The 15942-nt window shown below is 45.4% G+C and overlaps 2 long non-coding RNA genes across 2 annotated transcripts; both read left to right on the forward strand.

The window, feature by feature from the left end:
- The first annotated feature begins 232 nt into the window (after positions 1-232).
- LOC140691280 (uncharacterized) lies at positions 233-1356 on the forward strand. The gene is made up of 2 exons (XR_012066866.1): positions 233-322; positions 911-1356. It is a non-coding gene; the product is annotated as an uncharacterized lncRNA (long non-coding RNA).
- A 4438-nt stretch (positions 1357-5794) lies between these two features.
- On the forward strand, positions 5795-6923 carry LOC140691281 (uncharacterized). The gene is made up of 3 exons (XR_012066867.1): positions 5795-5973; positions 6301-6366; positions 6831-6923. It is a non-coding gene; the product is annotated as an uncharacterized lncRNA (long non-coding RNA).
- Positions 6924-15942: the final 9019 nt, after the last annotated feature.

Consider the following 15942-nt stretch of genomic DNA (forward strand, 5'->3'; position numbering starts at 1 on the left):
CAGGCAGGCTCGGGTTGACCGGTTCCCTGGAGAGGCTGGAGCGGAGGATGGACAGAGGTGAGGCGGGGAGGTCGCAGGGGCCAGACCACGAAAGGCCAGACGCCACAATGAGGGGCTCAGAGCTGGGCTCCACCGCGGGGCTTGAGGGTGGGGGCCGGGGGCAGGATCAGATCAAAGAGAGGTCTCTGGGGGTGTGAGATGCATGCATGGGGCAGGGGTATGGGGGTGGGAGGGGACCGATTGGTCAGGAGGCTGTGTCCCCTCCAGGGAGAGAACCTGGGCTGAACTAAGAGAGAAGAGGGTGAAGAAGAGCATCTGCAAGGTGGACTCAGGCAGAGGAAGGCGTGGGAAGGCAGGGGAGGAGCCTCCCAGGACCCCAGCACGTCTGGGGAACCCTCCTCCGACTCCCTCCTTACCCCGCTTTGCCCTCGGGTGTCCTTCAGACCCCTCTCCTCCATCTCTGTTTCCGTCCACATCTTCCCCCAAGACCCTCCTCTCACAGACACACGGCTCCTAACATGCCTCCTCCCTCATCTCCTAAAATCCCTTCTCCAAGTCTCGTTTCCCCTCCGTCGTCCTCTCCTTTCCCCAGTCCTGCGCTCCTCCCCGCCTGACGCCACCGCTGGAGCGGGGCTTGCTTCTGGTCGCGGGGGTTGGCTTCCAGCCTCTGGTCTCAGGGCTGCCTGGAGGAAGAGCTGAACGCTTCTTCTGGGAAGCAGGATGGAGGAGATTTGGACTGAGGAGGAGAGAAACCCAGAAAGATGACGTCAAGGGTGGATTTAAGGCAGAAATAATAAAACGAAACGGGTCTTGTTTCTTCCCTGAAATCGTCCATTGGGAACAGAGTTAATGTGGTCCCTGGGGAGTTCCACATTCCATTGTCCTAAATTTGGGGTTTTTTTTTTTTTAGTATGGGAGAGATCCCAACTCCTGAGAGAGCAAGAGGGAAGCTGCCCTTCCCCTCCTCCTCTCCAGCAAAGCATCCTCCCCAGGGAGAGGGACTATAGACTCCTGATTCCAGAAGCTTCCAGAGCAACTGGTGGATGCTTCAGAGGAACCGTGAGGAGTCATTTCTGTGCTTTTCATGCTAAGGAGTCCAGAGCAGGTTCCTGATCATCTGCTGGATGTTCTGCTGGTTGCTTCACAAACATCACATCTCCTTCAATCCTCACAGCAACCTTATGAGATAAATGTAACCACAATCCCACTTTAGAGATGAAGAAATTGAGGTTTGTGGGATTAAGAAACGTACCCAAGTCTGTGTGAGTCCTCAGTCACAGCCCTTCCCACTTGGCTGTACTTGCCTGCCCCTGTGAAGCTGATGTTTGGAAATAAAAGTAAAACAATAATAACCCACATTAGCCTAACGTAAATTTAATCCCACATTTTTTTCTTTCTCTCTCTTAAAATGCTAGCCATGGATATCCCTGTCTGGGTTTTGCTTCCCAACAGAGAACTAAAAATGTTTCCCACGGGATTTTGATATTTTTCTCCAGACGAAATATTTAGTACCCTGGAAAGGGTTAAAGGTCACCCTTCTATTAAAATTTGAGGGCAAAGAGGTAAGTTCAAGAAAAAAAGTTAAATATAAAGGAGGCAGTATGCGCAGTTTGAAAACTCCCCTGCCTCTCCAGATGGAAGGCAGTGTTAAATTAAGAATGGCTTCTGTATTTACAATAGCCAAGACATAGAAACAACCTAAATGTTCAACAATTGACAAATGACTGGATAAAGAAGTTGTGGTATATTTATACAATGGAATACTACTCAGCCATAAAAAGACTAAAATAATGTCATTTGCAGCAACATGGATGGACCTGGAGATTATCATACTAAGTGAATTAAGCCAGACAGAGAAAGACAAATACTGTATCATATCACTTATATGTAACATCTGAAAGAAAAAGACGCCATCTGAGAAAATTTCTCAGTTGCAAATATCAGCTACCTTTTAAGGAAAAGTAAGAGTAGCCGTTGGGGCAGAACCGAGAACCACGGTGAGTAATGCCCAGGGCTTGATCTCAAATCAGGGAACCCAGCACGTGTTCCTGCCGGAGTTCAGAGACGCTGTAGGCCAGGGACACCTGGCTGCCTCTTGCTCCCCCCACCTTGAATGGGGGTGTCTGCAGCAGCTGTTCTGTGCCTGTCCCGTGTGGGTGTGGGTGTGAGTGTGGAGGAGGGGAGCAGATGGCTTGTCTCTTTAATCCCCAGGTGTTCCGGCGGGAAAGACTGCCCCGGAGGGACGGAGTGTCTCTGGGTTGTCCGGGGCCCCTTCCTTGACACTTTACACGTGATGCTCCCTCTGCCTTGAGCTGTCTTCCTTTGCTTCCGTGCCTGGTCAGTTCCCATCTGTTCTGTAAGGTTCAGCTCAAAAATTCTCTCCTCCATGAAGCCTCTCCAGTGCCATCAGCTCCAGCCAGTGGCTGTGTTTCCTGTCTCTCTGTCCGGATTATTATGACTCTTATCACCCCGACTGAAGTGGTTTACACACTTCCTTCCTTCCCCACTGGCCGGAGAGTTCAAAAGTGGTAGGGATTATGTCTTATCACTCTTTTTGTTTATCCAACCTTACTGCAGAATTGATACAGATGCTCAACGGATATCTGACAATGAACCAAGACAGACGAGGCTGCAGATGGCATAACGGCTTTGATGATGGAGAGGGAGGTAAGAAAATCTAAATCTAAATGGTGTGCTTAACAGCTGAGGCTTGGAGAGGAAGTTGGATGAGGGGAGTGTGGGGCTGGGGTCTTGTTGGTGACTTGGTGTCTGGGAGATCTGAACGCACTTACCAGGTGGGGAGAGGGCAAGCGCTGGGAAGACATAACCCCGTCTCTTTGGGGGAGGGACGGGCACCTTGTTCTCCCTGATGCGTAATCAGCGACTCACAACTAAGTCCCTTCAGCATTTGGCAACACATTGCAGAACATGAAGGGGGATCCAGAGGTTCTGGAAATCTGAACTTCAAATTCCCAGAGACCATCTCAGACCTAAAATCTTCTGTTTGGAGGAACTCATGTTAAACTGTATGAGACTGGAGAGCAACTGTGTCGTCCTTTGTTGCTGCTGGCACACAGCTGCTTGCACTAAGAATACATATATATATTTTAATGGCTGATCATTGGCATATGGGAAGGAGGAAGATGGGAGAAGGGAAGGGGAAGGGGACATTTTGGAAATTTTCTAACATTACTTCAATGGGTAGGATTTTTTTAAATGAACAGTGTGAGCTTACAGAGTGGGTGTGACATTGTCGGGGAGGTTTTATGCCACCAGGACGGTGATGTCCAAGGGCCGTGTCCCTCAGACCTTTCTCCAGAAGGTCTCCAGATGCCACTCAGTGCTCACCTACTTCTTAGTAAAACTCACTTCTGAGAGGGTCTGAGGCACCTTCTGCTGTCACGGAAGAATCATCTGAATGCCAGGGAGCCAGAGTCTTGAGGAGAGATAGGCCCCGCTGGGCCCCGAAGATGCACCGACACGACCGATATTTCTGTCCTTTTCCTGTTTCTCCCTGTGAGAATCTCTTGGTCGAAACCTAAGACTGATCACAAAGACACAAATACGTGTAGCCTAGACTCCACAGAACTTAGACAAAGACAATGAAGGGGGCCACTTGGACCTCTCCCCAGCCCCCAAGTCCCCCTTCAGCACAAGGCTGCCACTGGCTGATTCAGTGGCTTTGTGGAAATGAGAAAAGCCATCCTTTCCTTGAGAAGGACGCTGCTCTGTGCCGGGGGCGTGGCTGGCTGAGCAGAGCACAGGTGGGTTTGCAGGGTCACTCACCCCCGTCAGGTACAAGTTCCACATCAAGGACAGTCTGCATGGTCAGAGATGAAAGTTCTGTTGTCATGGAGCCCCAAAGTCCACCACTGGACCCGCCATGCTTGGATGGAGGCATTGTTCCCCGCTCCTGCACTGTTGGCGGGAATGTAGTTTGGTGCAGGCACTATGGAAAACAGTATGGGGGTTCCTTTAAAGGTTAAAAATAGACTCACCATATCCAGCAATCCCACTCCTGGGCGTATATCCAGTGGGAACTCTACTTCAGAAAGACACACACACCCCAGTGTTCACAGCAGCACTATATACAGTAGCCAAGACATGGAAGCAACCTAAGTGTCCATCAACAGATGACTGGGCAAAGAAGTTGTGGTACATATATGCACGGTGGAATACTACTCAGCTATGAAACAGAATAAAATAGTGGCATTTGCTGCAACATGGATGGACCTGGAGATTATCATACTAAGTAAACTAAGTTGGACGTAGAAAGACAAATACCGTATGACATCACTTATATGTGGAATCTGGAAAAAGACGCAAATGAACTTTTTTACAAAACTGGAACAGATTCATGGACACAGGAAACAAAATTGTGGTTACTAGGGAAAGAGGGTGGGAGGGATAAATTGGGAGTCCGAGATTTGCAGATACTAACTACTATATACAAAATAGATTAACAGAAAGTTTCTACTGTATGGCATAGGGAACTATATTCAATATCTTGTAGGAACCTAGAATGAAAAAGAATATAGGTATGTATATGTGTGACTGAAACATGATGCTGGACACCAGAAATTGACACAACACAACACTGAAAGCTGACTCTACTTCAATAAAGATAAACAACGAAAAGAAAGCATTGTTCCCCACTTTATAAAGTGCGAGTGGCCCCAGATACTGAGTACACATCCAGCTCCTACCAGCCATCCCTTCATTCTCTTTACCAAATGACACAGGTAGGAGCAGAGACGGGGAGGGCACACCAGGCAGATACCTGAGCTGCAGGGGTCCCCGGGGGGAAGGCCGGCTGTGGGAGGACCTGCAAGGCCAAGGAGGCCGACGTTCGGGGGGCAGGGTGGGAGCAGTGTGCGGGGAGGGTGACAGCGGGGCCAGACCACATTCATCTATTTCTTTTTCTGAAACATTTTTCCCAAATTTCAAATGCTATTTTTTAATCTTTATATTTTTTCAAATATTCAAAAATTTGCAAAACTTATTTCTTTTCAGTTGTTTTAGTGCGGCTCCTGGGACTTCCAGATTACACGCGTGGCTCACATTGTATTTCTAGTGGTCGGGGCTGTTCTGGAACTGGACTCAGCACTTGGCACCTCGCAGGTGCCCAGCAATGTCATTTGAAAAAATAAAATGAAATGAGCCACAGTTATGTGGCTAAGACCTGTGACTGACGCATCCTCTTTAACAGAACTTCCTTTTCTTCATGGCTCCTGCTGGCTCTCCTCTCTTTTTTTCTCCCCCAAAGGTTTACTGAGACATAAGTGGCATGCCTCCCTGTATGAGTGTAAGGTGCACGACATAACGGTTTGACTCTTGTATATTATGAATTTTGTTCTCCTCTTCAAAAATGCATAGCTGCTTAGCACAAAAGATCAAGACAATAAGGCCAAAGATACTTCCGGATATTTTTCCTTCCATTAAAAATATCCCCACGTCCCCTTCCTCATCTCCTTCTCCGGGATGTGCTGTCCCTGCAGTGCTGTGAGCTGGCTGGTCACACGAGAGAAAGACAGTTTGTTGACTTTGGATCCTTTCTGTCGACGTTGACCTTGATTCAGAATTCTGAACTGTCGAAACTCCAGATCCTTCCCCAGGGCCTCCCGTGGCTTCCAAGCCTTAATCTATAAGAAGCGAGCAGAGTACGTAGTTAACGGTTCTCTGTTAGATGAAGTTAAATGAATAAAGCTTTGAGCTCAGATTAGGAGTGCGGAGGAAATAGCAATTTGGAGACAAATTTAGGGTTTCTTTTTTTTTTCCCGCTGAATCACTGAGAAGAAGAAATCTCACATAAATTTCAGGTTTTCGGAAGTCTGTGACGACTCCTGGCAGGATGCAAAGTTCTGAAGATAAAGGGTAACTTCGTCTTCGCTTCCCAAGTCCTTCCCTCCTGCTCTCCACGTGTAGCTTCTGCCCAACACAGAAGAGCCCTTCCAGGACGATAAACTGGACCAGGCGAGGCTGGGCTCATGGGAGCGGAGACCACACTGGCTGGATCCGAGGGGTCGGGGGTACCAGCAGGGGACGGGTACAGGCAAGCACGGGAGGAGACTGTGGCTTTAGGCATTTTTTTTATTTGTTTGTTTAATTACTTGTTAGAGTGGATTTCATTTCTCTCCCCAGAAGTGATACAGATTTGGGATGAATTTTAGATGTTTTTAGAACAAAAATGCTACTCGGTTGAGTTTCTGTTTTTGCCGGAGCCGTGCGGCCGAGCTGGAGGGAAAGAGGGCACAGGTCACTCCCACGACTGAAACCCTTCTTGTTTCTTCCACGTCACAGAGCCTTCATTCTGCTCCCGAGGAAGAAACAGTGTCCTGGAGGAGTCCCGAAGAGCTGGACAATTAGGTAAATATTTTTGCCCCAAAAACATGCCATTTAATCCCACTTTCCTTGATAAATTATCTTTCCCCTGTCAAAAAGGGACCAAAAAAAAAAATAGAACCTTTCTCCCAAGACAGAATAATAATGGATAGAAAGATACAATCAGGTTTTTATAGCATAAAACATTGAAACCTGCTAGAGCTTAAAGTAATTTAGCCTTTTCCATCCTATTTTTAAGTTTTCTAAAAATAAAAAATAGAGTTCATGCCACCATCTTTTCTCCTCTTTAAAAGGATACGATGATATTGAGGAAGGAAATGAGACAGCTGGCCCCAATCTTTTTGCCTTAAGAGTTGTAAAAGCCACACTTTTACAAAAGGTGTGGTGGGCTATCTTAACCGGCTTTAATGGCCATGATGTGAGACAGTCTTCATGGAGAAACTGTCTCCACTGTTTCCCCTGTGTTTCTAAATGCTCTGGATTAACAGGAAGAAATTACAGTTGCTCAGAGAAGACCCTGAGAGAAACAGTTGACCGCAGCGGTAACATCATGGCAGTGAACCACACGTGTCTGCTCAGTCTTTTACACTATGTGAGTCATTCATTGATTCATTCATTCACACGTGTATTGAGTGCATTGTACAGCAAAGAAACACAGAACTCAGCCTGAAGGATCTGGAGCCAACTTCCCACTTGAAACGGTTTTTGGTCAAGGTCTTGGAGACAACAGGGGCGGCCGAGGGCCGTCCTGACACAAAGACCAGCACGTGTAAGCACACGGGAGAGTGAGAGCACGTGCCACACTCAGGGACCAGCAGGTAACTTCACGGGAGCGGAGGGCAGGATGCCTGGAGTGGAGTGGACAGCATCTGAGTGACAAAAGACCTTAAACCCCAGCCTGAGGAGTTCATATTTTAATTTTTAGAAAAAATATTACATGAAGTGGACCTCCAGTCAGGCGGGCTTCCCCTCAAATTTATGTCTACACATTCCCTGTGCTCTAAGCACAAAGCAGTGGAAGAAATGTAAAAAGAGAAAAACAAACCTAACAGGATATAGTCAAATTCAAAAAGGGGAAAGATACTGTCTTCATGGATCATGGCAAAGCAGAGAGGAGAGCTGAAGTCTCGGCTTTCAGGCAGCAGCAGAGAGGAGCCTGGATCCTTGAGGGTAACGGAGGCTGAGTATCTGTGCAAGACATGGTGGGCGCAGACCATCTGTCTGAAGACGGGGTCTGACACTCTTAGGAGCTGTGGGACGAGGCAGGTGGGAGATACAAGACCCAGCCTCCTAACGAGGAACTGATGGAGCTTCTGTGACTGGCTCTGCAGTGTTCTCATGATCACCGTGGGGCAGGAGACCCCGGGAAACCGTCATAAACCTGGCTACAGACTGACGGCTCAGGGTGCTGGGTAGAAGCATCCAGAAAGCTTTTCAGCCGGCGCAAGGGAGCAGAACAAACAAAGCAAAAAGCCTCCGGTACAAAATGAGCCCGAAACTCCCCGGAAAATACATGGGAAATGAGTGCTAAGAAAAACACTGAACAAAGTCAACAACTCACTCCAACTGAAGGTAATTTTACGATGCAGTTTGACAAAGACCTGAATAGTAAGTTTAGGAGGATCAAAGAGATGAAGAAGGAATTGGATTCATTACCAACAAACAAAAGATGGTCATAGTAATTCATAATCCTGTACTTGTGGATGGATTAAAGCCAACAGCTGAAAGCAGAGATTATCAAAATGAATGAACGAGAGAAAGAGACAGAGGTCCAACCATATAGAAGTGACACGAAAGAGACATCCAAAACTGCATCACTCCAGGGAGAGGGTGTAGCTCAAGAGGTAGAGCGCATGCCTAGCACGCACAGGGCCCTGGGTTCAATCCCCAGTACCTCCTCTAAAAATAAGTAAATAAACCTAATACCTCCCCCTCCACAATAGTTACAAAAAAAAAATCCAAAAGTTTGAAAATAAAGGGAGGGGATAAAAAGAGAGATCATTAAAATTCCAAAAGAATATTGAGCATGTCTTAGTATTAGGCAAAACAAAATTTGTGGCAAAAAAATAAGGAAAAAGAGAGACGTTCATAATAATAAAATGAATCGTCCCCCAAGATGACATAGCAGTCATGGCTTCACACACCCCAAACGACATGGTTTCAAATGATACAAAAGGGGGGAACTGACCATTTTATACAAACAGTAGATTTTTAAGTCTTCCAATAGAAAATTAGGAATCACAAAAAAACATTGTAAGACTACACAATATTTGATGAAAATGTCTATAAATTTATTTAATAGTGTTGTGTAGAACCCAGCACACAATAAAGATTATAGTTTGTTTTCATGTTAACATGGAACACTTGCAAACTTGACCATGTGACAAAGATTTTAACAACGTTCAAGGAATTTCTATTCTTTTCTGATCACTGCATAATTAAATTCAATATCTGCAAGCCAGGGGAGGAGGGTTTTTTTTTTAACAAGTGGGGAAAAAACATGTTTGGAAGCTTATAAAAGCTCTCCTAAATAACTTTTGGATTCAAGGCAAAATCATAATGAAAAGTCCAAAATAGTTTAAAGTGAGCAAACATGAAAGGATCAGTAAACACATGTGATGCAGTTAGAATAGACTTATCAGGTACAATTAAGACCTAAATTTAATTTATAAAAAGAAGGAAAAGTAAAAAAGGTAAATGAGTTTACAGTCAATTCAAGAAGCAAGGGGACAGAAACAGAAAAAGCCAAAAAGAGCAGAAGGAAGGAAAACATAAAGGTAAAGTAGAAAACAGTAAATCTGAAAACAGTAGAAAAGATCAACAAAATTAAAATTTGACTTTTTGAGTAAAAGAAAAATGTCTAGCGAGTATAAAAAAGGCACGAATAAACAATATTAAGAACAAATCGAGGCCCACAATCACAGCGCCTTAGAATGGAGATTAAACACATCATAAGGGAAAATGATACACTTATGCAAATAAGTTTGAAAATTCAGAAGAGAGGATTGAGGTTTCTTTTACAGTGAGGAAGGGAAGTATAAATACTGGAGCAAAGTTAGCGATCTCAGTCACCCCTTCTGGTCTCAGTTTATTAAGTTTTTTTTTTTTAATCAGAAGCCAATGATGAATTCTATTGAATGCTTTTTCTTTATCCCTTGAGAGAAGCATACCTTTTTCCCCCTTTACATTCAGGTGGCAGAGCAGCACGGCACTAGGAGCCTAGGTCTCTGAGACGTGATGCACCGTTTATGTCCCAAACAGGCTGGATTTCTTGAGCATGAGAAATAAATGTCCATCTTGTTTACTCCACTGCTGCTTAGTCTTTTAGTGTTACTCTCAGCCAAACCTAAACCTAACTGATGTGAAAAAGGAACATATTAACCTAGTAAAGAATATTCATTAAAATACTACAGAACCGCATGCGGTGGCACAGTAAGGTGAGCGGGGCGCCTGCAGTCGTGCCACGTAGGGACCCTGAGAGGTGAAACGTAATGCACGTTCTTGTCAGTCGGAAGGAAACAGGACTGCGCCCTCTCGCTGCCTCTTTTCAGGCCTGTACTGGAAGTCTTAGCTAATACAGTCAGACAGAGGAAATAAATAACAGACACAAGAATTTAAAAGCATAAAGGTAATGGTCTTTATGTGCAGGTGACATGACAGTCTGCAAGACATTTTATCAATAAACTTTTGGAATTAATAACAGTGATCACTAAGCTGGACGTAAGACCAACAGACAAATCAGTAACCTACTTAATCACCAATAATAGACTATTAGAAATGTAATTTAAAAGACGTCATATTCACAAAAGTGTAGACAATGCTTGTGGAGAAAATGATGGAATATTATTATTGAAGAAAGTGAAAAAATTAGCATCCTATTAATTAGGATGCTTTCACATGCAGGTAGCAGATGCCAACCAGAAATGTCTTAAATATAAGAATATTTATTATTTTGTGGAACAAGAATTCCAGGAGAGACAAGTGCGCTGTTTTTAATCTTGTGATGCAGAGGTGTCAGCAAACAGTCAAGCTCTTCTCATCTTTCTGCTGCGTCCTCTCCAGCGGGGGTGCTCCCCTCAGATGTGTCCTTTTGCGACTGCCGGTGGTAGCATTTGCTTTGTATGTGTTTGTTGGTCTGTATGTCAAGTCCCCTTCATACAGCCTTGTTCTGAAGGAAATAAAAGAAGTACGTCTTAAAAACAGACTTACCCTCTGACCCAGCAATCCCACACCTGGGCATATATCTGGAGGAAGTTCTAATTCAAAAAGACACCTGCACCCCAATGTTCACAGCAGCACTATTTACAGTGGCCAAGACATGGAAGCAACCTAAGTGTCCACTGACAGATGACTGGATAAAGAAGATGTGGGGTGTATGTGTGTATATATATATATATATATATATATATATATACACATACACATACACACATATATATATATACCCACACATATAAACACACATATGTACACACACACACACAGAGACACACACACACAGTGGAATACTACTCAGCCATAATAAAGAAAATAATGCCATTTGCAGCAACATGGATGGACCTGGAGATTGCCATTCTAAGTGAAGTAAGTCAGAAAGCAAAAGAAAAATACCATATGATATCACTTATATGTGGAATCCAAAAAAAAGACATAAATGAACTTATTTACAAAACAGAAACAGACTCACAGACGCACACATTTATGGTTACCTGTGGAGGGGGAAGAGGGTGGGAAGGGATAAATTGGGAGATTGAGATGTGCGGATACTAACTACTGTATATAAAATAGATAAACAACAAGGTCCTACTGTGCAGCACAGGGAACTACATTCCATACCTTGTAATAGCCTATAATGGAAAAGAATACGAAAACGAATATATGTGTGTACATGTATAACTGAAACATGCTGCAGACCAGAAATTGACACAACGCTGTAAACTGACTACACTTTGATTGAAAAACGATGTCCTGACACATCCATTTTTGCCACCCGTTTCTCATAGGACGTCACCTGATGTCCGGCTCCCCGGGGTTAAGCTGTGCCATCATGCCCCCCGGCAAGGGAGGCTGGGACAGTGTCTCCCATGTTCAGCCTTTATGAGGGAGGCGTGCTCTGCCAATAGGACCGGCGGTGGGCGGGGCAGGTTGCTGGTGAACAGGCCACCTGCCTGCCCTGCCACACCTGAGCAAATGGACAGAGGCACCAGCCGCCTCAGGTTGGCAGCTCTCCCCCAGTTTAAATCTATGAACTCAGTGCAATTACAATCACAACGGAAATAAGTTTTTTTTTCCGAGGAACTTGGAAAGCTCATACTAAAAATAATATGGAAGAATGAAGGGCCAAGAATAGCTCAGACAACTTTGGGGGGGGAAAGTTAGAAGTGCTTGTCCTACCAGAGATCAAAACATCTTACAAAGCCGTGATAACTAAGATGGAATTGCTCTGACACAGAAACCATAGACCAAGCGCAGAGAGGGAACGCTGACGCAGGCCCAGACGTAGCTGGAAATGTGATCTGTGACTGAGCTGGCGTGCCTTCACCTCCTACGTCAGTGTTGCTCAAGCAATGCCCACAAAACCTATGGCTTGCAGGGCAAAATCTCATGCACTTCTTTGCACCCTCAAAACAATATTTAAGGATAAATTAAGAGTTTGGGATTAACAGATACACACTGCTGTATATAAAACAGATACACAACAAGGACCTACTGTACAGCACAGGGAACTACATGCGATGTCTTGTAATAACCTATAATGAAAAAGAATCTGAGAAAGAATATATGTGTGTAACTGAATAACTTTGCTGTGCACCTGAAACTAACAGAACAGTGTAAATCAACTATACTTCAATAAAAAATGTTTTTAAATATATCCTCCTAAAAAGATTGAGAATTCTGGTATTGCCTACATAGCTCTACCAAGCAGGAAATATGTAAGTTCATTGCTTTAATTTTGTTTTCAGATAATGTTGCATTGCTTCGGATGCTTCTACACATCCTTTACTTCCTCCTAAGGCTCTGAAATGTGCACCACTCTCTTCTCCCGGCCCCTCCCCAACTGGGTGAGGAGCGCCTGTGGGAGGCTCCGGGGAGCTCAGATATTCTAAAGCAGGGCTGGCATGACCAGATCTGCGTTTTAGAGGAATCGTTGTGCAGGAGGAGGATGGGATGCAAAAGAAAAATAACATATAATCTTGCCTTAAAGGGTTTTTAAAATCTAGCTGCAGAGAGTCACTAAACACAGCGTGAAGGACCACAGACTCGCGTACAGCTGCCCATGAAGCGCGCGCCCAGGGGCTCGCACCAGAAGGGCGGCACCGTGAGACGTGCCAGGAAGCCAGGCTGGGGGGCTGGGCTTTGTCCCTCCAGCACTTCGGCTTCAATGCTCGCACCTTTAAAAGTGGGAAAATGACAATACCGACTTGGCAGAGCTGGCACAGGAATAAAGTGATGAGGTCTATGTGAATAACGCTTTACTGCCTGTGAAATGCGGTCTAGCTGGGAGCCAGTCCAGAGCACAAGGAGGTACCTTGCATCTCTGAGCTGCAACACTTGACTCTAGCAGTAAAATCAGTGGCATCGACGTCTCTGCGCCTTACCTGCCGTGAGTTCTCCATGTGAGCAAGGTCACAGGAGGGCAGGAAGGAAGCAGGAACGCCTCCAGTTGGGAGAAACCTTTGAGGTTATTGTTCTAGTCTCCCACTCACTGGAGGAAGCCTGTCTACACATTCCTGCCCCAGGTGGCCGTCCTGCCTTGGCTTGAACACTTGCCATGATGGAGGCGTTACTCCCCTACGGAGCATCTCGGTCCCTTGGGGGTGGGGGTACGAAGGAATTGTTATACGTGGGGCTGAAATCAGACTCCCTCCGGTCTCATTCCACCTACGTTAGTTCAGCCTCCTAGAGCAACACGAAACAAACAAACTTCCTTTCCCCCTTGACAGCAATTCGAGGGTTTGGATTGTTATCCGGGCTCTCTCAGTTGGCTCTCCCCTGGGATAAACGTGCTCAGCTTTTTTAGCTGCCCCTGTAAGACCCCTCCCTAAGCAGGCTGACCTCCCGGGCTGCTCACTCCTTTGCCAGTATCCCTTTAAAAACCCAGTGCCACCTCCCGGCCGTCACCTCCAAATGGAAACAACTTGAACGTCCACACGTGAGTCACTTTAAACAAATGAAGGCATATGCATGTGATAAGAGGTTGCGTGACTATTAAGACTGTTTCCAAAGAATGTAGAATGAGTTGGGGAAATTCAGGGTATGATGCCAGTTTCAAAGCAAGAAAGAAGTACAAACTCTACATAAGCCACGTGGTAAGGTCTTCGCTCCACGTGCCTTCATCCCACACAAACAAGACTTGATGGACTCGCACCAGCAATACAAACACGGTGATGGTCAGGTAGCTTTTATCTTCTTCTTTTCGCCTTTCTACATTTCTAGGTTTTCTGCAACAAATACGCTTTGCTTTTCTAATTAAAAAAAAAATGACAAAGGTCCGCAAAGCTGAATGTGGAGGAGAAACGGCGTCCGGCACCTCCTCCCCAGCCCGATGCTCCGGTGCGCGCGGCGGCCGGCACCCTCGCCACTTCGGTGCAGCTTTTACTCCTCCCTCTGCACGGCTGAGCGAATGTTAGGTTTTTGGAGCCGTCTCAGAGTTTGGGGGTCATATTGAGTTCTGTGTTAACCAAATCCTCAAGACTTTTTTCACACTGATGCTCGTCAGTGGTTTGGAGAACTGAGTTGTTTTCCTAAACCAAAACGAAAATCTTTCATTTTCCCCCGTGAAGTCCCACGTGTTTGTTTTGGTTCCTTGCTCAGCGCACCGCATCCTGCTTCCCGTTGGGCGACGTGTTTCTTATATTTCTCCATTTTGTGTCAGCCCACATTTATCCTTTGGCATATCTTTTGTGTCATTGGAAGATGCTTGGCAAAACCGGTCCCCACACAAGGACCAGCGGCATCTTGTACCGTACCAATTTCTTTGGGCGACTTGGCTCAGTCATTCCATGATTTCTGGATACAGGGGTTTGCCTTCACCCAGCTGTAGATTATCTAATCTTCATCTATTCATCTTTGTCCAAACTGCTGCTGAAAGATTCACTGCTTCTGGGACAATCTGGTGATTTTTGGTAACCTTTGAAAAACCAACAAAACCATATATGAAATGATGTTAGCATGAGGCACCTTGTGCTACGCAGAGCTGTGCTGGCTTCTTGAGATCGCCACTTCCTTTTTGAAGCAATTGCAATCTAACTCCTTAATAACCCCGGTTAGGGCTTGCTGGGGATCAAAGTAAAACTCAACGGCGCAGACTTTCCAGAACCTACACATTCCCCCTTTTGACAACTCGGACAGCTGCCCATCGCTAATCCATTGGCATCACTCCTATGATTCCTGACAGATTGCCGCCAATAGTTCTGTGATGAAATCTACAGGTGCGCTGTTCCCCCAGGGATGGAATCTGTCAGAGCCTGGAGACCCGAGCTCATTTAAAGAGGACAGGTATGGGCTGCCTACGGAGCGTCACATCTGGGGCTGCAGTTTCCTCTCAACCCCGTCGATAAGACCCTCTCCAGGCAGAATATCCTTCCTGGAGATGGAGAAGGCGGCGGGGACACAGGCCTGGAGCCGTTCCGCTCTGTGTCTCTCATCTGCTAGCATTACACCGTCTGCCCCAAGCCCTGGACCCGGCCCTTCCCTGTTCTTCCTGCTCAAAACATACTCACACAAAGCTCTTTTTGCTGTTCCTGAGCATCTGCGGCAAGTCTCAGCTAGATTCTGGGCCCCAGCCTTGCAAACACGGGGCTACAAGCCTGCGACACCCTGTGCTTTCCCCTCCGGTTCCGTGCTCCTCCCTCGCACTTTTGTGAAAGGCTCTTTGAAAAGCCGAGGGTGCTGGAGGGCTTCCTCTGCTGGCTCCGGGTCTTCTCTTCACTTCAGAGTCAGAGTCATGGGAGGTTGTACTGTCAGAATTTAATTCCGAGAAGAATGTTTTTTTAATTGAAGTAACGTTGATTTACAATGTTCTGTTAGTTTCAGGTGTACAGCAAAGTGATTCAGTTACTACATATATGTGTACATATATTCTTTCCCAGATTCCTTTCCATTATGGTTTAGTACAAGATACTGAATATAGTTCCCTGTGCTGTGCAGTAGGACCTTGTTTATCTCTTATATACAGTCGTTTGTATCTGCTAACCCTAAACTCCTAATTTATACCCTCCCTTTCCCCTTTGGTAACCATAAGTTTGTTTGCTATGTCTGTGAATCTGTTTCCGTTTTGTAAGTAAGTTCATTTGTAGCAGTTTTTGTACTACCACATATAAGTGATACCATATGATATTTGCCTTTCTCTGTCTGACTGACTTCATTTAGTTTGATCATCTGCAGGTCCTTCCATGTCGCTGCAAATGGCATTATTTTATTCCTGTTTATGACTGAGTAGTGTTCCATTATATATATATATACCACATCTTTATCCATTCATCTGTCGATGGACGCTTAAGTTGCAGGAAGAATATTTCTTTCATACTTCCTCTGTCCTCTCATCCTTTAAACAACCAAGCAACAACATAATAAAACAAGATACAGTAACAGCAGGAA

Source organism: Vicugna pacos, chromosome 34 (genome assembly GCF_048564905.1).
Source record: "Vicugna pacos chromosome 34, VicPac4, whole genome shotgun sequence".
Taxonomy (NCBI): Eukaryota; Metazoa; Chordata; class Mammalia; order Artiodactyla; family Camelidae; genus Vicugna; species Vicugna pacos.